This window comes from Pleurodeles waltl, chromosome 4_2 (genome assembly GCF_031143425.1).
Source record: "Pleurodeles waltl isolate 20211129_DDA chromosome 4_2, aPleWal1.hap1.20221129, whole genome shotgun sequence".
Lineage (NCBI taxonomy): Eukaryota > Metazoa > Chordata > Amphibia > Caudata > Salamandridae > Pleurodeles > Pleurodeles waltl.
Window position 1 is genome coordinate 366,826,279 of NC_090443.1, and position 26,801 is coordinate 366,853,079.

Sequence of the window (26,801 nt, forward strand, 5' to 3'; positions counted from 1 at the left end):
AAGTCTGAAACATCTAGATGTTCTATTTAAAGAAAATTCTACTACATCAGATACTAGCAATCCAACTCACAGGTTTATAACCACCTACAATAGAAGTGCACACAAGATCAGGAAATGCCTACAAAGATATTGAAGCCTTATAACAACTGACCCTGTCATAGGGAAAAGTATTGAAGCTTGGCCCAAAATGACTTACAGGGAACCCAAATCCTTCAGACATGCTTGTGCACAGCTATTCTAACCCAGAGAGAACACACAGTTGGTTAATTGAACATAAGGGCTTTTAAAAGTGCAGTACTTGCAAGGCATGTAAATGCAGTAAAAACCGCAAACAGTTTTCACTTCATATAAGTAAAACTGAGTCCAGCATCAAATTCAGTACTTGCACATCAGATTTCACTATCTATGTCTTAGAGTGTCCATGCAAACTAATGTACATTGACAGCTCTAAATTACATCTTGAGAAGAGGATATTGGAGCATTTTCATGCTTTAAAAACAATGGTCCAACTTACCCGGTGGCACACTATTTCTCTAAATCCAACAAAAGTGAGAATAACTTATTGTTTTTTTTTTTGGCATAGAGTGGAAAAACACCTAAGTTAAGGTGATAGGGAGAAATGCCTAAGAATCCCTGAATCACAATAGATCATTGAATTCAACACTAAAAGGCTGGCGGGCCTAAATAGTAATGAAAAATTATTGGTATATATTGGCTAATCACATGATGTTTCATATAATAGCAACCAGCCTGTCTGTCTTCAGTTGACAACGACTGGATGTATATACATATGGTCACATATGTAGCTATATGTATATGTTATTTTTCATTTTACCTTTATTTGGATATATATAGATATACTTTCCCACATTGGTTTGGCCTTTGAGTAGTCCTCTTCGGTCTTTTCCGTTCTCTCTTTTTTTCACAAAAGTTTTTTATTCACATTACTTGGCTGGCACATTTACACTTTACTAACACATTACATGTGATTAGCACATTTGCCTTGACATTTGCGCAATATTCACACTCAGGTATTTCTTAAGAGGCATCCACTGCATTAGAGCATTTTTGGTATACATGGAATGTACGTAGAATAGGTCAGTTAGTGGATATTCAGCACTAACGTAAGGAGCAGAATGCCATGTTAGTCCATACATTATCTTGTATTTGGTGAATTACAGTATAGGAAATCTCTGTAGAAGGAATTTGTATGGGCACTGGCCCATAATATAATTAAAAAACATATATTTAAAATTTACTTTATGCACTTCTCCCAATATTCATGATGTTTCAAAAATGTATATTTATATTGCCCTGCTTCCCCCGAAACCACACTAGTTGGGTGGATGTCACTGCTGCAACTATTGCTCCACTTCAATCAAAATTACATTCCGGTTACAAAAGGCTATTTAATTTATTTATTTGATAATTTACAATTTTTTTTATTTTACAATTTCTAATCCATTTTATTTATACAATAAAATAATAAAAATAAATTTATGCCTTAGTTCTAACAATAAAAATAACTGAATGTTCTATTATTTATTCATTGATACTATTAAAAAAAATATACATTTTAAAATAAATATTTTATATAATTTATTATAAATCGTACATTTTTATATGATTACTAGATGGGGTTCTATATAATTTTTATATAATTATGTTTTATAAAAATGAAATGTATGTTTAATTTATTCAAATAATTTTTAGTATTCTAGTTTTTGGTATAATAAATAACTGATTTGCAAAATATATGTAAATTTATACTTTTTTTGCAAATTAATTTGTGTTATGCTTATGGTTTTTTTAAATAAATTAATATATTTATGTGTGTAATTCAGAATGATTTTACATTATATTTGTACCATAATTATTAATCTTTTTGTAAACATATATATTATGAATATTTGTTGTTTAGTCATTTGATTAGTTTAGCTTACTGTGCTATGTTATTTAATAAGTATAGGGCCATATTTATACTTTTTGACGCAAAACTGCGCCGGCGCAGTTTTGCGTCAAAAATATTACCGCCGGCTAACGCCATTTTGGTGCGCTGTGCGGGCGTCATATTTATACTTTGACGCATGTCGGCGCAAACAACCGGTGGGAGTCATTATTTTTGACGCACACCGCGGCGTCAAGTCGTAAAGGAAAACGAGGTTAACGCAGCGGAAATGACTGTGGGTTGATTTTCGACACCGCAAACTGGATATGCGCCGTTTTTTTTTACGCAATAGCGTAAAAAAAACCAGCGAACACAGCCATTTCACCAGAGGAGAGCCAAAATGGATCCCAGATGCCACTACAGACCACAGGAAGATGACAGCAGACCAGGAACCAGCCAGGAGGACCCACACAAGAACCCGGACACATTTAAGAAGAAAAGAAAGTGTTGCTTTAGTGCAGAGGAACAGGAAATTCTGGTTAAAGAGGTGACGGAACACCAGCACCAACTGTTTGTCACATCAAAGTTGCCAATCAGTAGGAGAGAGGCCATATGGCAACAAATTGTCGACAAGATTAACAGTGTGGCTGAAGTACGCAGAACTGTCATCGAGTGCAAGAAACGCTGGCATGACTGCAAGCTCAGGACAAAGGAAAAGATGACCAGGAACAGGAAGGCAGCACTGCAGACTGGAGGTGGGAATCCAGCACACCAGGAGGCCCTGGACCACATGGAGGAGATGGTCGCAGCCGTCATCCCTGAGGAGATCGTCACAGGGATTCAAGGACAGGACAGCGCAGACTACCAGGAGACAATGCACATGCAGGGTAAGTCGCATAGGGAATTAAAATGCACTTATGTCAACTGCAACCGGGGGGGGAATACCTACTACACATTGCATGTAAGTCATCATATACATGGAGTGGCATGGGTAAAGGGGCACGGCATGGGGGCATGGCCTGCACAGACAGAAGCTGGGGCACACCATTACACTACACCAACAACAGTCCCATGGGGGCATGCTATCATGCCAACGATGGAGCAAAGGGAAAGCCACAACAGGAGGGAAGGCCACTACGTCAAACTGACATCCTGGCACACGTCAGCCAACATACCCCCTACAGTAAGTAGGGCCCTATTAGCAATCCTCTAGCCATACCGACAACTGCAATGTAACTGCGACAACAGTTGCCAGTAACACCTCTGCTCTGTGTGCAGCTCAAGTAGCCAATGGCAGTAACCTCCCCATGGATCATACACACCTAAATTAGGGGGTGAGGATGACAACTGCAACAATCCCCAGAAATAAGACAAAGGCCCCAGTACTCTCAAATGTCAATGCCCATAGTTGTCACAAACATCAGCCAATGTAAACAACAATAGGAGCTACACAGCACTAAGGACACACCCATGCTGCATATGTCAGGGTCCATCCTGTGCCTGGGTAACAAGGCAACATCCCAAATGTCATACTGCTCAGACAACAGCATTGAGGAGGGGACACATGTAACTGGTCACTGAAATACACCTGCACAGTCAGAGGAGGAAATAGGACACTGATAAGACTATCAGGGCAATCCATTGTAACACACATTCCCCAACATCAGCAGGACACATTACCAATGTCAACATCCATATCGGATCATAACATTGCCATGCATAGGATATGCCGCATGTCAATTACATTTAAGTCGATGTGAAAGATCAGAGATTGGGGCAGGTCCAGATTGTTAAGTGTGATGCCAGGGCCATCAGTACACCCACAGCCAGTGAAAGGTCTCACCATGAGAATGGATGTACACGGATGGTCGAGTATGAAAAGGAGGTGGCAATTCTCTATTTGGCAAAAATCAACCCCTAGAGGCGATGAGGCTGACAAGTCTGATAACTCAATAACATTCATTTGACAAACAGGTGGGCCATAGGCCTGGAAGAATGCCCATCTGAAGGACTGGAGAAATTAACACAAAGTGAATTCATAAAAAGGCAGGCACGTCACATCAAAATTGCCACAACACAGACACACTAATTGTACCCTGTTTCATTGCAGAGGAAGATGGATCTCCTGCCGATATGCCTGTCCCAGATTTCCCTGATGACATGGATGACGAGCCGATAAACATTCCCCAGGAGACCATCCAAAAGGTCCTTGAAACCCTCCAGACCCCACCTTCTGTCACAAGGAGGAGCACAGAACAAGCAGCCATCGCAGAGGAACCACCCACCACCCCGTTTGTAAGACCTGCCAGCTCCAATACAGCTGAGGACTCAGATGACACTGGCACCAGCTTTGAGAGAACTGTAGTTGGAGTACAGCGGGAGCTGGCCAAGGAGGTGCGGGTGGGGATGCAAACTTTGGCAGGCAGCCTAGAGGGGATGCGTTCGTGCATGATGTCATCTGCAGATCAGGCAGCAGCTATGCAAGCCCTAACATCTATCTTGCAGGAACTGCAGAAAACCCAGAAGGAAATCAGCACAGCTGTAATACAGTTGACCCAACACCTACAACAGCAATCCTGTCAACGCGTGCACGAATGCAACATTGAACCCCTCAGGGCCGACCTGGCTGCCTACCATCGTGATGTGGCTGCTATTCTCAAGAACCAGCAGGCCCTCCTTGCTGCAGTACTGCCCTTAAGACCTTCACAGGGAGCAGCGACCGGGATGTCTGACTCCAGGTCTTCGAACACTGAGGTGTGTGTTGCCCCTTCACAACCACCACCAACAAGGACAGAGGAGGCAACACACACATCAGAAGAAGAAGACATGGAACAGATCACTTTCACATGGAAAAGTACCCGGAAGCACTAGTCCCTGCCACATGGCCAAATATTACCAAGGTCCTGCGCTTTATAACATGCCAGTCTTACAACTCTACTTAATGACTGTTCTGCTTACCACTGTATATCTTGTCAGCCTGCCCAAATGATTGTCTCTCTCTTACTCATTGGCAAATCCTGTCCCTCTGCACTGTCTGAAACATCACCCCAGCATGTCAAAAGCATTTCCGTAACCCCTTGTGTAGGATCACAATGCAAGATGTCACTCCAATGTACAAATAGCACTTCAACACTTTTCAATAAATAGCACTTACACAACAAATCTGTCTCTGGGTAATGTGACATATCAACTGTGCAGTAGATAACTGAAATGTGCCTACTGTCAAATTACATAGCTTGTCAATACAACTGTCCTTATATTATGTAGTCTGATAATTCTGCACAGTGCCCATGATTGCATCATACTCTGCCCATCCTAAGGGACATATCTGATGAAGTGAGAAACCATACACCATCATGCTGTGTTGGACAGAATAATGCTTCCTCAGGGGATATCTAAGTCATCAAATAGTGGCTGCAAAATGTTGTCACCATGCAATACTAACACATATAACAGTGCATACAAATCTAAGCAAACACTACAAAAACTGCATGAATGAAGCTGTCTGAGTTTACATACTAATAGGTACTCATGCTGAACTGTGTCACAAATGACGTATGTGAGTCATGAAGGCAAGAATACAAGAGTGCCTACGAGAACTCATCTTATAAGGGTGTCCTTGATCATCACACTGCAGTCAGACCTAAAACTGTTCCCCCAATACCAAGTCTGGAAGCACTGTTTGTGAGTTAGAAAACATACTTATCGACAGAAACACATTGGGATCCATATTAAGTGTGATTGGTGGTTGCAACAAATGGTGGAAACTTTGCTCTGGGGTAGCTGCCAATCTTACAGCTCAGTTGGGATTTGTTAGTAGCATAGGACACAAATGTAATAGAACAACATTCATGTACACTAATTCCAAGCCCATGATCAAGTAGCATTTAAGACATACTGTTAAGGGTTAACTATATATTTATTAAATGCTAGTCACAGAAGAGGAAACTGAGGGAAAAGTCTTACCTACCCTAATCTACCCTGACTACTCATTACCCACAACTGTCCCTAACTAACCAAAGCTACACTTACTTATCACATGTAAAAAAACGTTCTAAACATCTGCCCCCATCCCCCTTATGAGACGGGACACATGAAGGACAACACATGCTAACCTAAACACATACTATACTATCCTAAACAAATATATATTTTTTTGTGTTTTTATTTTTTAACTTTTTGTTTTTGTTTTTTTTTGTTTTACACACAAGAACCCCAACATAGCCCTCCACCCACCCAGCCACACATGTAATAAGTAAAAAATAGAAACAAGCAGGCCCCCCCACCCCACACCCACTAACACTAACTAAACTAACAGCCTATACTAAACTAACACTAAGCCCCCTAAGCCCACCAACTATAAGAACAAGGAAAGAGGAGGGAGGGGAGGGTATCATGTCCATCAAATAAAGTGTCTAGAGGTTGGCCCTCTGGAGGGTCCTCTTAATATCCTTGACCCGCTGTTTAATGTGCCGCACGTCCCGGCTCAGGTGGCTCACCTTGCGCAGCACTTTGTCCATCTTATGTTCAATTCTGTTGAAGGCTGCAGGGTCAACAGATGGAGCAGTGGCAGTCTGGGTACCGGTGGAGGAGGTCTGTGTGGGCTGTCCTGCACCGGTGGCAATGCTGGGGCCAGGAAGTCCTGCAGATGTTGGACCAACAGTGGCAGCTGTGGGTGGGGCCACCTGGCTCTGATTGGTGGTTGTGCTTGTGGTGGCTGTGGTGGGCAAAGTAGGCCCACCCTGTGGGAAGGCTTGCCATGCCCCGGAGGCACGTTCATGGCGATATCGCCAGGCCATCCTCCGGAACCCTGACTCCACCAGCAGGATGTGCTGGTATCGCATGGCCCGGCGCTGAAATTCACGAACCTGGTCTGGAGTCATGTTAGCTGCTGTGAAGACAAATGCAGATATGCTACATTAGTAACTGCATTGTGTGAAACGGCACAGCAAGTTAATCAGACATTACATCTACTGTACTTGTAACAGCTCATATCACGATACAGAGCACTGAATGTCCCTGAGGAAGTATACGGCAGGCCAGACAACCAAGGTCACATCACACAAAGCACATCCATAACCCACAAGATGGGTAACAACTGGCTTTGACTTGCAATCTGAGTTCTGACAGTTATCATCTAAGAATCATGCTGCATATCCTCCACCAAGAGCTGGGCTACAAATGTCAGTGTACGGAAAGCAAAACTAAAGCCACATGGTCTCCAAGATGTAACTGGACTTGCCAGTATAGTACCAAGTGCCAAACCTGAGTGTGTATACTAGTATGCAACCAAACCGTCACTTATTTACATGTATGTGTAACATACTGGTAGCATCAGTACTAGGTACCCCATTCACAAACCCATGGCCGTGTTTGAGGGGGGGCGGTGGATACACAACTATAATTTGCCAACAACATGTACACCGAGGAGTGTATAGGAAACTCCACACATGTTTGTCTCTACAGACACACCACTGGTAAGGTCTGTCTACAATTAGGAGTCAGCAAACCCTAGAGCACTCATAGGGTCAGACATGTCAGGAAATGCAGAACTTGGTACACAACATATACTTCCAGTGAGGCCTGAATTACATCAGACACAGAGTTGCTAGAACACCCATGATCATGAATTGCATGCACACCTAAGCCATTGCACTCAGGTTCCACAGACTTGATGCACTACATGTGGAAGTACATGCTGCTAGGAGGTTCTACCTACTGTTTCAAACTTATGTAGGTAAATAGGGAAGCAGATGTCTATTGGAAGGCTATTAGCTCTACCAATCTTAGAGAATGTGGGTCTGACAGGCTGACTAAATTGGGGCTTACTTCCATTGTGACTCTTGGTGATACAAGTGTCAGACACATGACTATCCCCTGTATTCACAGTGGGGCCTACAGGGATGTCCTACAATCCCTACATGATACCATTGGATACGCATTGGCAAACTCAAAACATGTGAGAACTACATTCCCAATCATGGAACAAGTGAAAAGCTTGCCCAACGCATCACACCTTGCTATGCGTCAAAACTCACATGAGTCCATAACCAGCAAACACAACACATAACAGACATATCAACACTTACTGGAGTGGTCGGGGTCCTCAAATGTTGCCACCTCTCCCACAGTGTAGGGTGCCGGTCCACCTGTAAGGTATGGAAGGAAGAAATGTGCTCAAAATCTGTGCACAGTGCAACAATTTCATAAACATATACAATGTGTAGGCTGAATAAGGAAATGGCAGCCTTTCAGACATGATGGTACTGCATCTGATATATCACGGCCAACTTGTACATAGCATGGGTCTCCTGTGACAGTTACACACATATCTGCACACATACATTGGCCCTAACTATCATGTGGTTGCAAACATGCCCCATAATTGGTGAGCACTAAAAAATATGGAGTGTAATCGTCTCATCATGTGCATCCAAGAGAGACATCCAAAGCCTGGTTACTTGAGGACTGCATTACCAGTCAAACATGCCTTGTGGCCATGACACATGTATTGCACGTAGGCCCAATGTACAGAGGGAGGGGAAGGGACTCTTGCAAGCCATCCTGTTGTTACAGTATAGTCAATTGATGTGGGCCAGCTATGGTGATTTGCACCAACCATGGAGATGTGAAGCCATGTGCATACACTTGGACTGCCATCCATATTTGGATTGTGTCGCAACTAATTCCAACAAACATCTTAAGATGTTAGCTGAGGGCACCTTACACCTTTTCTCGATGTTTTCAAATCAAGAACTGACATGTATCCAAAAAGATCAAGGAACACAATAATCCCACACATTCATAGTACATCTGTGAACGCTTTCCTTCCACACTCACCAGACTCACATGAGACAAATGTCTGAGCCACTTTGCTATTGTCAATTGACGTGAAGGTAGCACTCATTTTCTGCATCATGTAGTGATTCTAAAGTCAGTCTAGCAATTGCGTCAACATAGTTGGCCTAAATGTTGGTACAGCTGTACTTCTCTGTCAATAGTACCCTATATAGACATAATTGGTTCCTATTTTGTTAGCTGTTCTGACAAAAAAGCCGCACCAATTTCCTTCATGGAAAAGTAACCTGCAAGTTTGCTGAGCACGTGCTACCTGACAGCTAGCAATTGTGATACTAGCCATAGTGCATCAATGATCCCCTTATATTTCCCCAGCATTACACACAGTCAGCAAGTTAGTTGGCAGACATTGCACTAATCCCCTGATGTCACTACAGAGCATTTAATCGTGCACATTAACATAAGTCGTACTCACCAACAGTGCCACCAATCATGATTCCCAGGTGGTCCAAGAGATCCTGCTGCCTGGTGATGAGGTCAGCCCACCGGTGCTTCAGCTGGTGGTCACTCCTCTGGCTGGCATACACACGCTGCAGGTGATGCAGCACCTTTCCCCACCGGATTCTGCGCGCCTCTGTCGGATACCCATGTATGACCCTGCCCCCTGCATCGATCATCACCGGCAAGAAATGTGTCACCAGCCAGATGAAGCCCCCCAACTCCTCTTCCCCCATCCTGCCAAGACGTGGCCTACCAGACATACTTATAATTGACGATAAGGAATAGGGGTACAAGAAATAGAAAGGGGTGAAAGTAGGGGTACAAAGACAGAAAAAAAGTAAACCTAAACACTAAAAGAGCCCAACTATCCCCAAACTATCACTACCCACAACAGACTCCCACAAACAAGAAAAACACAAGATAAATGGACAAATGTAGACAAAACACAGTACTACAGTATACACAAACAATATTTATTTCACAAAAGGACTTTACAGATAGCACACAGGACAAAAACAGCACAAAATCTCAGGACAACACTCTCTACACAGCCACACAGTAGAAGGATCATAGACTGCAAAGTGAAAGTGCAAGTACACCCACTGCACATGATCTGTAAACAGGATATCCTATTACATCACTTCCTGTATGAAAAGTCCCGCCTTTTTCACGTTATGCGTCATTTTTCATTTACCAAAACTGTATTTGCGTCATTTTTTTGGGCGCACAGACGTGAATATTAACCCGCATCCACATAATGATACATGGACTGTACAAATATCACGATGCGGTCTAAATTTCACTCCTGTGCGTCAAAAAAAATGACGCAAATACAGTTTTGGAAAACAAAAAATGACGCACACCGCTAGGGACGGCAAAATTACAGTGCATTAACTGGTTTGGGGCATTTTTACTTGTTTTTTGGTTATTTTACATTTGGAACACGTCAGAGATTGGCTAATTGAAGACAGTATGGTGTTGATGGTGTATGTTCACATGTGTGACATCATACTGCAGCGGAACATCATCCACTACACCCTTCACAGTATTTTTACAGTTGGCTGACGCAATAGATGTTCATAAGTGTGGACTACTTATATGTGTTGCACTAATTGTGCATGTGTGGCATAACTAGAGGATAGCAATGTGACGCACATATGTACAAAACCTAAATGCCTTTGGCTCAAAGTGTGTGCTTTGACAACTAATGTGTTGGTTGACCAAATGTGTGTGTGTCACATGAAGCATAATTGTACATATGGTTGTATGAATGTGACGTCCATGTGTCCAATCCTTAGATGCAAGTCAAATTGAAAATGAGCAAGGGCATGTGTTAGTCATACATGTAACAACACCCGTAAAGTGTACTTCCAAGTTTTAGGGTCACGTAGACACCACATGTGACATAGCATGCACCAGATGGATGGCAGACGCTTGTTCATGTCAATGGTCCACATTTTCCACATCCTATGTCCTAGAGTATTGGTAAGAGCTTCCTAGGCACTAGTTGGTGAATCCCACAGTGAGTCATACACATGCATTGAGGAAGTGGGTACCATGTTGTTTGCACAGACAGACAAGGGTGAATCTCATATGTATGATGACACCACAGTTGAGGCCATAGAAGTGAGCCCCAACTATCAAGTGGCTGTGGTGGACCAGCATACAAGACAGCACGTGTCCACATATTTCCAGTGATCAATTGCACATAGGTGTCTTGTTCATGTGTGTGGTCCAATGATGATCCTGTAGATTGTTTGAGGTGTAATTTGTCACAGTTGGGTCCAGGACTCATCATGTGTCAGTGGCAGCTATTCCTGTAACTACAGAGTATCCTTGGTTGATCAATGTGAGTAAAGTAGATGTGGACATGTGAACCAACATGTGGATGGTTCCACCCTGTCACTAAAGATGTGTAATGAGACAGTCAACAGGGCAACCTTGGTGTGCTGGTTGAGATAATGTCTCAGGTGTCATGTTCCGGCAGGTGTCATTACAACATTTGTACACAGGTTGGCCTCTGCACTTCCCACTGCATCTGGGAACATCATAGCCTCTGTGCTGATTATTCTCGCAGCTATTCACCACACACGGCCCATCACTACGTTGTGCGCACTGTGATGCTGTGTGTGAACTGTCATGGTCCTGACATTTGTGTATTATTCACGGACATTATCAGAGGTTGCTGGTTGTGCTGAAAGCGCCGTACCCAATCCCTGCCTACGGCCCTGGGACACTGTCACACTTTGTCATTCATGCATAAATGCAACCCAGACAAGGGATGAACCATGAATTTTGCTTTCCCAAGAGGATGTAACTCAAAAGGTACAGTTAAAAGGCAGATTATGCTATACAAGGTATTTGGGTATGCATGGAAGAAGCCCATGCCCAATGTCCCCTGATGAATGGCAGGTTTGCTAACGCAAGTGTGGTACATATGTAGACACAGGGATACTTTAGTGTGACGCACAGACAGTTGCCAGTCAGGCTTAATTAGTATCAATGGTTGATGGTGTATTTGACAGAATGGCAACTCCTATGCTGTTTCAGGCATCATCAGGGGCAGTGCTTTTTGAAATGTGTGGTGTGCATGGAGGTGATCATAGGTGTGGGCTGCATCTGTTTCTCACCAGTCCTGTAGGTGAGAGTTGCATTCTAAGGGCCAACAGACATTTTCACAAGGGGAAGCAATCTACATGTGCTAACAGGGCTTTGAAACTAGAAGACAGTGTATAAATTGACCTGACGTCCTTGCAGTCAGATGTTCTATGACAATGGCATACCATAGGAAAGGGTGTAGCACACTGGATTGCTAATGTTGGTCTGTGTGTGTAGAGGAGGTATTATCAGGGTACACATCTTAGTATTCCAGGGACGTCTTCCGACAGGTGGGTTGTGACCAGGTGCATGGGTGTGTAATGAGTTAGGAATTGGCCTGACATGTACATGGAATGTCATGTGCGCAATGCATGTCATATGTGTGGCACTTGTGCTGTCTATGTTCTGCTTCTATGGAACTCTAGTCACAGATAGTCCTTGCAAATATTGGATGCAGTTGGACTAACTGCTGTCAAGGGTCTGGTCAGGCATTCCTGTTACTGATGCCAAAGCACATTGACAGCCTCATGTATGTGGCTTGTTTTCCCCTTATTGAGTGATGGTGTCTTAGTTGTGTGTCATATGCTGCGTTGGACCTTGCTTTCAACATGTATGTGTGAAATAGTTGTGGTCCTCTGCTATTGGCCTTCAAAGGAGATATGTACATGATATATGTCATTAAGAGTGTGTGTGTATGTGACCATTGTATGTTAGGCATCACATTAGCTCTGGGATGTTCTGTGTCCTACTCAGTATCTCAGCAATGCTCCATGAGGCAACACTCTTATTTTCATAAGTAGAGATGAAGGTGTGCAAAATGGAATAGCCAGACCATGATATGGTGATTAGAATAGGTGTTTATTTAAATTAGTTAACTAAAGTGGTGAAGGTGATCATATTCAGAAGAAATTATTTACAATCTGGTGCCGCCTGCGTATACCAGCGGCCGTGTTCTGTAGTTCCCACTCCTGTTGCAGGCCAGCATCCTCCTCTTCCTCCTCTTCAGGCATGTGTGGCTCTGGTTCCAGGAGGGGAATGTTTCTTTTGATACAAATGCTGTGCAATATTGCACATGTGAGGATGATCCTACAGACCATATCGGGGGAATATAGGAGGCTACCACCAGTGATGTCGAGGCAGCGGAACCTTGACTTGAGGATGCCGAAGGTCCGCTCGACAATGCTGCGTGTCCTCCTATGGGCATCGTTGTATGCACGCTCTGCAGCAGTACTTGGGTTGCCAAAAGGTGGCATAATCCATGGATGGATGCCATACCCTTGATCAGCTGCAAGAGAAAATAAATGGGATCATGTTGATGTAGCTTGCACTATTGAAAAGACCTTTCATGGCAGTAGTTGTCTTGTGTTGTCTGTGACTCTTTTGTGTACCAATGTGGCATCCTATGCTTGTATGGCTGTACCATCTGCATTGTGTTGTTTCCTTGGCTGAACGAGTGTTTGCCTGCTGACCGTTTGTCAGCAGTATGTTTTGGGATTTACAGTACGGTGTGCCCTCCCTAGCATTGTGACTTGTGATACAGGTGTCCCTGTGTCTTCACTGGGGGTGAGATGATAGTTCCATACACAGGTTCAGTTTGACAGTGTTGTTAACACGTTCATATCAATGTACCCTGGACATCCCATACCTTGAAACTCATGCAATGTATTAATGTAAAGGTCATTGGGACACTTACAATTTGCAAGGTGACATTTAGGCACCCACACTCATTGACGTATTCACATTAGGCTGTACAGTAATTTCCAATGTGTGACAGGTTCAATGGTGAGTTAAGAAACATGGCTAGCGATGTCACGACCTCAGTGTGTTCCTGTTGACATGTTGCTGTTGTGGTGTATGTGTTGTGTGTCCTAGAGGGTTGCTGTGCAGTGAGTAAATAAGTAGGTTTTTGTACTTACCAACAAGTAGTCCATTGCCAAACCGTCCATCCTGGAAGTGTTGATTGATGGTGCAGTGACGGAAGATGTATGAGTCATGTACACTCCCAGGATATTTAGCCACGATGTTGGTGATCCATCCCTGGTGATCGACAATGGCCTGCACGTTGATGGAATGTGTGTGCTTCCTGTTGCGGTAGAGGTGTTCAGTTGCAGCAGGTGGCACAAGGCGTACATGTGTGCAGTCGATTGCACCAAGGACGTGTGGGAAGCCACTGATTGCGTAGAACCCCTGTTTAGTTTCCTGCTGCTTCTGCAGTGTGTTAGGGAAGCAGATGTGGCGGGGTGTCAGTCGAATGATGGCATCCAGTACTTTGGGCAAAAAGGCGGAGAATGATGGTTGTGATATTCCGCCTACCAGGGCACCAGTTGTTTGAATAGAGCCACTTGCCAGCATATAAAATACGGCAAGCAGCTTGGTTTCTGTTGGGATGGTGCGGGGTGTCACCAAAGTGGGGGCCAACTGCTGTTCAATGTTTCGCAGCAGCTGCTGAATGGCCTGCCAGTTCAATCGGTACCTCTGTATGATGTCGTGTTCCCTGAGGCCCTGCAGGGTGGTTCCTGGGCAGAATATCCTCTCCTGCCTTCTGCGCTGCCTTTGGGGTCCCTGCTGATGTTGTGGTAGCTGCTGTTGTTGCTGCTGGGCTCTGCGTCTGCGTGCACGCTGGATTAGAATCACCTCCATGGCTCCCTGTTGCTGCTCTGCTGCTCTGCTGTTTGGTCTGTGTGTTCTGATTAAATACAGGTGTGTTTGCCCCATTTTAACACCTGCTCTGACCCAGGCGTTAATTTTTTACACAAATCGGGCTGTGCGTCATTTTATGGGTCCGCCTCCCGGCCGTGAGTCATTTTTGCCCAAAAGCATAAATACGACGCACGGCCCTTTAAGCCATTTTTTGGACGCGAACGCCTACCTTGCATATAATTAACGCAAGGCGGGTTGCCGCATCCAAAAAATGACGCACACGGCGGAGTTTTGTCATTCACGGGCTCGGGCGTCAAAGTTTAAATAGGGGGCAACGTTTGCGCTGATTGTGCGTCAAAATTTTTGACGCACAATCGGCGCAGACGGAGTATAAATATGCCCCATATTATTTTCAAACTGTGTAAAAAATGTGAACAATATTTTAAAATATTTATTTATTTATATGTTTTTATATTTTATAATATTATTTGCCATTACTGATAAACATCTTCTCATAGATGATAGTAAATGTCATCCTTATTGTTCAACACCTTCCCCTAAGTGGTTTAGATTTGGTGGGAATTGTAAAAGACAAACATTTAGGGGGTCATTCCGACCCCATGGGCGGCGGGCGGCGGGCGCCGCCCGCCGGGCGGAAACCGCCAATAGACCGCACCGCGGTCAAATGACCGCGGCGGTCATTCCAACTTTCCCGCTGGGCCGGCGATCTCCAAAAGATCGCCCGCCGGCCCAGCAGGAAAGCCCCTGCAAAGGGGAAGCCGGCTCCGAATGGAGCTGGCGGATTTGCAGGGGTGCGACGGGTGCAGTGGCACCCATCGCGATTTTCAGTGTCTGCAAAGCAGACACTGAAAATCTTTGTGGGGCCCTGTTAGGGGGCCCCTGCACTGCCCATGCCAGTGGCATGGGCAGTGCAGGGGCCCCCAGGGGCCCCACGACTCCCGTTCCCGCCAGCCTGGTTCTGGCGGTGTAAACCGCCAGAAACAGGCTGGCGGGAAGGGGGTCGGAATCCCCATGGCGGCACTGCAAGCAGCGCTGCCATGGAGGATTCCCTGGGCCAGGTTCCCCTTTTCTGACTGCAGCTTTACCGCCGCGGTCAGAATGTCCCGGGAAGCACTGCCAGCCTGTTGGCGGTGCTTCCTCTGCCCTCCACCCTGGCGGTTTCAAACCGCCAGGGTCGGAATGAGGGCCTTAGTGTCCAATAACTTCCCCTAAGTGGTTAACATTAGAGCTTGAATAGGCAATGCCACCCCATTAGTGTCCAACACTTCCCCTAAATAGCTTAGATTGGAGCGTAAATAGTAAATGTTATCCCATTGGTGTTCAACCTCTTCTCCTAAGTGGTTTAGAATGGAGTGGGAATAGCCAATGAAAAACCCTGTGGTGTTGAGGGATTCACCCTAATATGTTAGAATGTAGTGGGGATAATAAATCTTACCCCATTAGCATCCAACACCTTCCCTTAAATGGCTTAGATGGGAGTGAGAATAGTAAATGTTACCTCTTTAGTGCCCAACACCTTACCCTAAGTTGTTGATATTGGAGTAGGATTAGTAAATGTCATCCTTTAGTCTTCAACACCGTCCCCTAAATGACTTAGATTGGAGTGGGAATAGTAAATGTTACCCTTTTAGTGTACAACGCCGTACTCTAAATGATTTAGATTAGAGTGAGAATATTAAATGTAACCCCTTTTGGGTTCAACACTTCCCTTAAATGACTAACAGCCAGATTACAAGTTTGGCGGTCGGACCGCCAACCGCCATATTGGTGATTCTAAAAAGACAGCTGCACCGGCGGTCCTTAGCATACCGTATTATGATGTAAACAGGCAAAACGCCACCCCAAAAAGACAGACCGCCAACAATGCAGCGGTCTGCTATTTAGGCGGTCTGACCCCCAAAGCTGTCCGCGCCACAACCAATCAATGAGCCTATTACAAACACACAGTTGCCGTGGCGGTCTCAGTGTGGTGGTCAGCCAATGGTGGTAGACCACTCGGGTCCACGTTCAGCAAAGTAACAGACAAATGCACTTTGGATGAATTAAAAAACAACACAGCTGACAATTATTGGCCCAGTGGACACAACTGCAAATCACACTATAAAACACACCCCTTCACAGACCATGATCGTTTGCTTCTTCACTTCAAGACAGAGACCAGCGCCCACCATTTTTATCACCATTCATAAATAAGACACCCCTTTTTTCACCATCCTATTCAGCACCAACAATGCACTTTTGTCCACTTACTCCCTATATTGTTTTGTTTATTAAGTAAGTCCCTTTCACCCGCTGATGTGCCTTACCTCTTGGCCCAATAACCTAGGACACAACAGAGTGCCGTTCACAACCAATTAACTTTTCAGGGGAAAACATGGCCGAGTACAGTGATCATTGAGGTCATGTTTGTTGTTGTTGGTGTCATTTGTACCCAACAGTCCAATTGCCTTCAGTATGCAAGCCCAAACAACACAGAGCAATAGAGCACTGTACTCATCCATGTGTCTAATCAAGTCATTCTATTGGCAACTGTCCCCCACAGGCACTTGTCTTCAGTGTGTGATGCGTGCTGGTGCCTCACTACTGACTGTTATGTGAAGGTTGCCATCATACATGTGACAGAGCATACATTGCCCTTTGGGTGCAGTCTCAGATCAATACTTCCCCTTGGTAAGTAGCGATTGTCCAGTGACATGATTTTGGTGACATCTCTGTTGCCATCATTCCTTGGGGCTACAGTTCATGTGGTGCCACAGACAAGAGTGTCCCACCATTGATTGGTGGCCACACATACCCTTACCTGTCATTCCATGTAATTTGGCAGGTACAAATGCACTAGCCATGAAGGACATAACAGGTAGGACTACAGTTTTTACCCACGATGTGCATTTCCGTGTCATTGATGTAGAATCATTCAGCAAAGTTCTTAGCACATGTTAAATGGTGACAGTTCATTACATAAGTGTTGACATGCATCAGGGAGTGACTTGCAGTCATGTCATATGTGGTTGTGTACAACCATTCATCCAAGGGAATCTGTGTTCGCATGACAAAAAGAGACAGTGATATGCCTTCCCTTTGAGCAACATTTAGGGCCTTCTATAGGTATTTGAGAATCTCTGGGCTTCTACAACATTCAAGGGACTATTGGCTTCTACTGATGCCATCAGAGTATGGTATTGTCAGGAGTACTAATCAAGAGGGATGATGTGTGTTTGTGTTATCTAAATGAGCAACATTAGTACAACCTCCATGAGTCCATTTAGACAATGTACATATAGTGAAGTGACCATTGTTGGGTTATTCCAGTGTGACAGGGATGTTTCCATGTCATCTTCTTCCGGCTACTGTATTTCTTTCAGCAACATGGCTGGATTATTTGACCATCATTCCTTCATGAATTGGCATTAGGTATATGAAGATTAGCTGTATGCTTGACTTTGTGGGATCTGTGGAATTGAACTTGGCACTGCTCTACTATTGTGTGACAACAGGGAACTGAGGAATGCTACATGTGGCAAATCATTGAAGGTGATCAGGTCTCCTACTTGTTCAGTGGGTAGTGTGATTGCACAACTTCACCCATGAAAATGGAGTTGTCTGTGATTCTGAATTTCCTGTGGGCAACTGTTAACAGTTCATCTAGCATGCATACATATGGTGTTGCAAATGTTGGACCTACTTTGCTGGAGCTTGTGGCTGGGGCTACTGTATGTCATGATAATGTTTGGAAATCACAGCTGTTTTTCAAGTGTGATCACAAACAGGTACTGCCAATATTTGTCTTTGTAATTTCAGCATCATCACAGCATCATCCCAGACAAGCGGAAACAGGGCAGAACCAAGTGAAGAAGCAGCTGGTCACAGTACCTCAAGTTATGAGACACCCCACACAGAGGGACCCAGTGGCCTGGAGGGGAGTGCCTTGGAGGACACAGGATCCATGCCATCATCTTCAGATTCTTCCTTCAGTGGCCACTCACTAGTGGTGCGGACCCATCAGGACCAGCTCCTTTTCCATCCTTGTCCGTCACCCCCAGTTGCATCTCCACCCTCCCTGTTGCTCCCCACCCAGTTGACCATGCCTGCTCAGCCAAAAGGGTGGGCATCACTTTTGCCCCAGGCACCTCACCCCCTGCCCCGGTTACCCCTGCTACCCCGAGTGAGGAGGCTATTGACCTCCAGAGGTGTATCTCTGTGTGTCAGACTGCCATTCTGAATATCCTGCAGGTGCCGGGCAGCCAGCTCGAGCCCATGGCTGCGTACCTGGAAGGCATTCATAGTGCCTTGTCTGGCCTACAGTGATCTTTTGAGGCTCTGGCCTCCTCACTGACAGCAGCCATCCACACCCCACAATCCTCCCCCACCACCTACCTTTCTCCCATCCAATTTACATATTTCCTTACCTGTCCCAAGCACACAGACACATCTGCATACAGCCACCTCAACACACACAAGCAACACACATAAACACAAGCACCACAAGACACACCCACATGCAAGCACCCAACAGTCACACACACACACACCACAGCAACCACCATTCCTACAAACACCACAAGCCCCACCAACCCACACACCACAACTGCCATGCCCACAGACACCACCCCAACATTGACTGACACATCTACTATAACCACCATACCCAGACACCACCTCAATACCCAAAGGCCCACACACCACAGACACTATACCCCAGACACCGGCCCAGCAGCCACAGACGTAGCCACCACATCCACCATACCCTAGACGCCACCCCAACACCCACAAACATAACCACCACATCCACCATATCCCCAGACACCAACGCAAAAGCCACAAACACTCCCACATTTCCCAGCACCTCCACCTCACAGACCCCCAAGAAACATGAATGCCCACACACACAAGCAACAGACACTACCCAAACCCAAGCATTCCTCAGACATACACACACCAGCAACAACAACACCCACAGGCAAGACACGCACTCCCTCAATCTCCCAACCCCTAACCCCTTCTGCAGACCCTACCTGTTTCCCCAAAGAAAGTTTCCTTTTTGACCTTGCCCTTACCCCTGTGATCTGCACCCCCTCCCAGACCAAAATAACCCCACACACATTTCAACCCATCCCTTCTACATTCAAGTCCTCCCCTGTCACACCTGCTCTCTGCAGCCAGCTATACCCCCCACCCCGAAGAAGAAGGCACCCCTCCAAAGAAGAAGTCCACTCCTCCCAAACCCACCTATCCCACATTCAACCAATACCACCCAAGAATGATCCTTGAGGTGCCTGCATGCCTACTTGATGCCCCTTCCTGTGGAGGTTTTCTGGCAGTGATCAGAGTCAAGCTGGTGCACAGTACTGTGCATGGACTTTGCTTTGGACTAGCCAATGGCCTTTGATCATCATTGTTTCATATAATAAACCAAGGTGTTGTTTTTGGGTACACGTTGTCCTGCCATTACTTTTCTACCTTTTTTTGTTCTTGAGTAATTGGTGTTGTATGCCTACAGTCTGTGTGTGTTTCACTCTGATTGCTGATCCATTTGCTGTGGTTGGCAAGATCTGACTTTGTGGGAAGTGCTGGCGTCACCCAGGACAAGGGTAGATGTTCACTGTATGGATATGTGGCTGGTAATCCAATTGGGGTGTCCTTGTATTGTGTTTCGCGTGATATTCTAAGTATTTCATCTTGACTTGGCCAATGTAAATATGTATTGTGTTACATTAGTTCCCCTGAGGTCGATTGGAGATTTGTCTCATGTGTGAAAGTGGAAGTGTTTGTCCACAAATGGATGGTGTTCAATTGTGCTACCTTCCTATACATTTGACTCAACATGTATCCATTTTCAGGTGTGTACCTTGCAGCTACTTCATTTATACCTGTGACCCATGCTGTCACTTTTGGATTTGCTTGCTTGACTTGCACTTACACATTTGCCAGATTGGCATGTCACTTGGCTCTACTATTGGTTGTCCCTGAGATACATGAAGGGCCAGTTCCGGTGCAAATGGTGTTTTAGGGGCATGTGCAAAGTGAAATGTGTCCCAGGGCAGCATCCTTCCTGGAGGGCCCCTGAAGTCGCAGTCCCTATTATGCAGATATTTTTTACATTGTGAGCTTTGGATATTTGCCTCACAAAATATTTTGCATCCCACTGACCTTCCATTGTGTTGCAATGTGGGTGATGCATGGGTTTATCACAAGGATGTTTCATGGAAGGTGTGTTTGGGTTACATGACACAAGCATACGCATGTGTCTTCAATGTAATGACGGGCAATGACATGTGAGTAATATGAGGATGTCTGGTCGAATATGTGTGATGTGGAGTTGCTGTTGTGTAACTCAATGTTGTGTACACTTCACTGTCCCCGAAACAGGGTTGAGCAGATGTGTGTTTTTGTGAAGTTTATTGGTACAGTGTCAGTGACCTGTCCAAGGAGGGCGTCATTTGGCTGTGTATGGGTAATTCATTGTGAACGACACCAGACCCGGGGGAAAAAGAAGTGTACTTGGTCCATGTGGAGTAACCCACATACCAGCTGGACTGTGGCGCTTCGATCGGTTGTTGTGTTACGGAACACATATAGGCGTTTGGTCTTACCATCTGTTGCGTTCATGGCAGCGTGTATTTTGTGCTCCATCTATGAGCAGCAGCAGGACGTGTGTGATTGGCTTTATGGCAGCACAGGATGTGTAACGCTGCCTGCAGGTGAGTTCTTGCCTTTTATGTCTCTGTTTCCGGCAGCTGGGATGTGGTGGTTAGACCGCCCAGCTCACATTGGCGGAAGACAACATCACAATGTGTCCTGAGAAAACACTGGCTCCGACAGCCTCTTTGGCCTATTTTGCCACCACAGGAGTCTGCGCTGCCTGGCGGTGCCGGTGGGACGGCGGCGGTCTTTGGTCCATGGAATTGCATGCATCGTAATACTGTGGCCCTACTGCTAAGCGGACGATGGTGGTCGGACTGCCGCCATGGACATTACAGTCCACAGACTGCCAAACTTGTAATCTGGCCCATAGATTGGAGTGAGTATAGTACTTTTCGTCTATTTCAATAAAAGTAGGAGTAGTTAATGTAATGATTTTACTATATCCTAGTTTTAGTGTATTTTCTTTGTTAAATAGTAAGTATTAGATGTAACACTTTAACTATTACAGTTTTCACATGTATTATTAATATTTGCATTTTTCCTATTAATAATGGTACATGACACAATAACAGTTTGTCAAAGGCTACTAGGACGTTATAGTTAAGAAATAGAATTTAAAAAAACATAGAAATTCACTTAAAAAAACAAAGGTTACAAGGTTGTTATAGTTAGGTGCGAGTAATAGTTACTTGAGATAACTATACCTGGTGAAATTTTATGGTTTTGTATGTTTAAAATGTGAGCCTGACTATAACGTCCCTGTAGCCTTTAGTTTTTCAATGAATTTCTATGGTTTTCATAAATACGTTAATCCAGTCACTGCTGTGCATGGCCTTCAGCTATGCATGTTGGACCGTAGGGCATGGCCCTGCAGCCAACCCCTATAACCACCCAACCCTATGCAGCACATGGCCTTTGCCTATGCACAGCAGGTGTTGGTGGCAGGGCCATTGGTGTTTTCTTAGTTTTTAACTCATTAATAAATGTATTATTTTATGTATCATTAATTTCGACCATTTTACTTTTATTGTGCAATCCAAAAAGGGAGCACCCTGTCTTACATTTCAGCTTGAATTACCCCAAAGCATCATGATAAATGCAGTCATTAGAATGAATTTGAATAATATTTCAAAAAGTCTTTCACCATAAATACTTTTATTGTGTTTTAACTGATGTATACCAATAATTTGATTAATACTTGGTTATGGTATTGTGTACCTTCGCTAAGGTTAATTTGTAGATCGGAAGCATTATGCTACCCTTCTACTATGTTGATGACTTTGGCTTCTTGAGCCATGGTGATGTCATAGATATTTCACCAGTATATTTGAAATTCAGGGTGGCATCTGTGATCAGAGCAGTGTAGTCTGCCAATGCAGGTGTCTTCAAAGTAGTCCAATAGGGAACTTAGGGACAAATCTATCAAAGTGTTGCCCTGCCCATGAGTCACGCAAGGTAACGTAAGGGTAACACAACACTAAAGTCAGATTTACAAAGCCACACAAGGCCACCTTGTATGACACTGCGATGCTGGGTAAACCATGAGTAATGCAAGGCAGTGTATGTCTCTGCCTTCCAATAAGCTGCCCAATGGGTAGAGAGTGAGTATTCCCAAGCATCCACCCATGGATTGTGGTGCATTCCCAGATTTACCATGAGTGTTCAACCTGGGACTGCGCCAAAATGCTATGCCTTCCCAGGGGAGGCATAATGAGGAGAAATATCTTTATTTCTCCTCATTTTTAACTCTTTCTAAGTATGCTGATTCCTGCATAACTCATAGAAAGAGGAAAAGCCTCAGAGGATTATTTTTGTGCAAGGTGCCCCTTCCTGCATAAAAAGAATTCTGCCTGCAATGCAGGCACCCTTGCACCATGACACAAGGGTGTCTGCTTTGGCACTAGGCAGCCATAAGTGCACCAGCACATGCAGAGCACCATATAATATAAAATATGGTGCTTTCCTGCTCTCTCCCTTTCAAGCAGCATAGCAACGTATGATGCTACATTGCATTGTGTGAAATATTGATAAATCTGGCCATTCATTTATCTTTTCCTTGGTAGAATGGACTTTCTATAGGTAAGTTGTACTGCCTAGCTGCCTGTTACAGGGACATAGGCTTGTGCAATCATTGTTTTTATTATTACAAAGGCAATTTGGCTGATTTTTGCATATTCTACACTAAGTGCAGATTGTTGGCAGTGTCTCCAAAATGCTTTGGTTAAAATGGTGGTAACAGTCTTGTATGACTGTGTGTGGGTACAGCTTAAGTATTGTTTGTACAATGGATTATTCAAAGTTGATTATAATTTCATATGGGGGGTAGTTGTTTGTTTCAATTTTGATGTGGTTAATAGTTCGTATTCAGTGCTACTTTGTTTATTAAGTAGAAAGGCATATAGAAATGAAATATCACTGTTTTGATATTCACCATGTATGGTGTATATCTGAATGAATGGCTTGGGGCACATTTTAAATGGCCCATCCATCATCCATGTTTGACCCTCGGTTAGTTTTAATATGTTATCTGCTTTAGCAAATATAACAATGTGTTTTTTTATTATTAAGGTTGTCATGTAAGAGGAAGGGTTCTTCATTTTGTGTTTTTTGGTTGACTGTTTGGGAATTTTGATATCCTGCTAACTTCTAGGGGCAGGAGAAGTTTCACTGTTGGCTTTTTTAGTTTGCTGGCCTGTGATGTGTTCAAATACTTTAGGGAGTATTGGTCTGATCAAGATATTGACGGTTGGGTTAGTCCATCAAAACGGTGATGAATATCCCATCTGCCAAAATCTAAATTCCATTATAACCTTTGGGATATATATTTTGGCAGACGGGATATCCGTCACCGTTGTGATGGAGTAACCCGTCTGCCAATATCTAAATCAGGCCCTATGTCCTTATAAGGGAACCAGTGCTTGTCTCTTTTAAATCTTGTAGTACATGCCTAACTTCAATTTAAGTCACATTTGGGGGTGGTTGTCTTCTCTTATATTAATATCATCTTTTGTAGTAATCCTTCCATACTAAGCATTAGGTTAACAATTTGTCCCTTTTTAAATAATATTTTCAGAGCTTGCACTTTCTTGGCTGTAACTGTAATCCATGTGAGAGAGAGAGTAATTGTTTGTCTTTCTTTGATGGGAAGAATCTTGCTCTTTCAGTCATTATATTTCAACGTATTTTAATGATATAATTAATTAAATGTTAATCAATTAACTTTACATTTGCAATATACATACACACAACGTTGACAATCACTTTCAATGTTATACTTACATGTGCATTTTTAATGCTAATTGCAGTCCTTTTTCCAGTGGAGATGTTATAATGTAGATCAGGTCTCTTCTTTGCTGTTGGGCGAAAGAAAGTTGTTTTAGATTTAATTTAAACATTTGGTTTTTGGCAGTTAGTTGGGACTGAGGGATTTTAGTTTTATTTTTTTGCGTTTAATGTTTACTCAATATTTAGTACTGTTTTTAAGGTACTTTATTTTCTGTGACTGTTTTCAAGAAATTTGATTTGCTGGAGTTTGTTGGTGGGTTTGGAGCTGGTCGATGGTGGTGTAATTATTTTGCAGTTTCTAAAGATTATGAAATAAAAAATAGAGAGTTTTGTTAGTTATTTTTAACTTAACATTTTTTAAATGAGTTACTTTTAAGTTTGTTGCATTATATGTTTTACCTACTTTAGAAGGTAGCATGTTTTATTCCACTTCTGCTGTCTGATTTTCTGTAACAAATATGGCAGGGTATATTTGTCCTGCAGCATTAGTAGTTTGTGGTGGAGTGAGTGATCATACTTTGTGTTCCTTTCATATTGTTAGCTTAATTGATTGTATAATTTTATTAGTTAGTTTGCTTTATGGTTCTTTTGACTGGATAGTGTTTGTTTTGTTTGAATTTTTGTTTTCAACTATATCTTTTTTGGTGGACGCTCATTAATGTTTATTCTATGATATTAAATATACAGTTCTGTTTTTTGGTGTTATTTGTGGTGTATTATTTATGTATAAATAATATTTCATTTGTGTTTACTGTTTGCATTGTATTGTTGTGAGTATGCTTAGTTTAATCATAATTTGATGTATTGAAGTGTATACTTTTTTGGAGTGTTTAGGTTAAATCTAGTTAAATAAAATTGCTATAATGTTGTTAGATTATTTATATATTTTCAGAGTTTATTTGTATTTATTGTTTAACTTAAAATACTTTTATTGGATTATTTTTAATCAAATTGCTTTAGTTTTTGCAATATTAATGTAACTGAAAGTGTGTGTTGTGATATTTTTTACCTTGCATGTCTAATTAGTGGTGACAACATTTTTGTGTCCAATATTTGTATTATTGATATAAGAAGAAATATATTTGTTTACATCTATATTTTAGTTGTCAATATTTGTGTGTTGACTAATTAAGTATAGGAGGACAATCATTTTGTAAACAATATTTAATTTCCGGTGATTTTGTGATTTGATATTGTTTAAATTATTATTGTTTCATTGATCCTTCTATCACTTTCCTTCGCCTCTCCCCTGACTTTTCCCAATTACATGCAGCTTTATTCAGTCACCTCCCTTTCTCCTCTACTCATTCATTCAATGCTCCAGACAAGTGTTCACTCAAATTGGCTATCATCCTGTCTCATTGGTCACTTAAGGAGGAGTTGGGGTAGTGCATCCCAGCTTGTTCAGTGAAAACTAATGGCAGAAATGGATGCAGGGGATAAAAGAACTGAAAGAGTCAATAGGTTTGCCTATTGTATAATCCACCCTGGCCTCCATTGTCCAAGACTGTCCTTCGTCCTAGCTCTTGCTCTGTGTGGTCATTTCTTGCGCTACTTTGCCCCTCCCATTGGCCGTCCATGCTTAGCTTACTGCACCTGCCCACTGTGTCCATGCCCTCTGTTTTCTTAATCAATACCCCAACCCCCTATCTTCTGCCCTGCATGGTCCAATGTGCTGCTACTCTTCTCTTGCTTGCCTTCTGTGGTTTGCTTGTTGGGCCTGTATTCCTTCCTCCCCCTCCATGTAGTCCGTTGTGCTGCCACTGTCCCTTCCATCTCCCCTGTGTGGTCAGTTTGCTGCCTTGTTCCTCTCTCCCGGTCCTCTGTTGCCTGTCTGTATGCCCCTGCGCCCACTTCTTTGTCTATTGTACTGCCACTACTCTCCAACTGGACCCTTGTGGTCAATTATGGTGCGACTACCCCTGCTGCCTGCCCTTCGCTGCCAGCTTACTGCCCCTGCCACCTCACTCTTGCACTTCATTGTCCAAGTACATGCCCTTGCCCCACCTCTCCTGGCCTCCATGTTCATGGTCCATTGTGCTACCATGTCTTTCCCTCCTGCCCTCCATGGTTCATTATGCTGCCACTGCCTCTCTTGCCTGTCCTGCATTGTTGGCTTTGTGCCCTTGCCCCCATGCCCTATGTCCTCCATTGTCTGTTGTTCTGCCACTGTCCCTCCTGCCTGCCTTGCATGGTCTTTTGTGCTACTGTCAAGGAGACCTAGGGCCAGATGCAGGAAACACTTCGCGACTCGCAAATGCGTGTTTCCCATGCAGAAATGCATTTTGCGAGTCGGGACCGACTCGCAAAATGCATTTCCGAATCGCAAATAGGAAGGGGTGTTCCCTTCCTATTTGCGATTCGCAGTGGAATGCAATTCCATTTGCGACCGTATATGCGGTCGCAAATGGAGTCGCAGTTACCATCC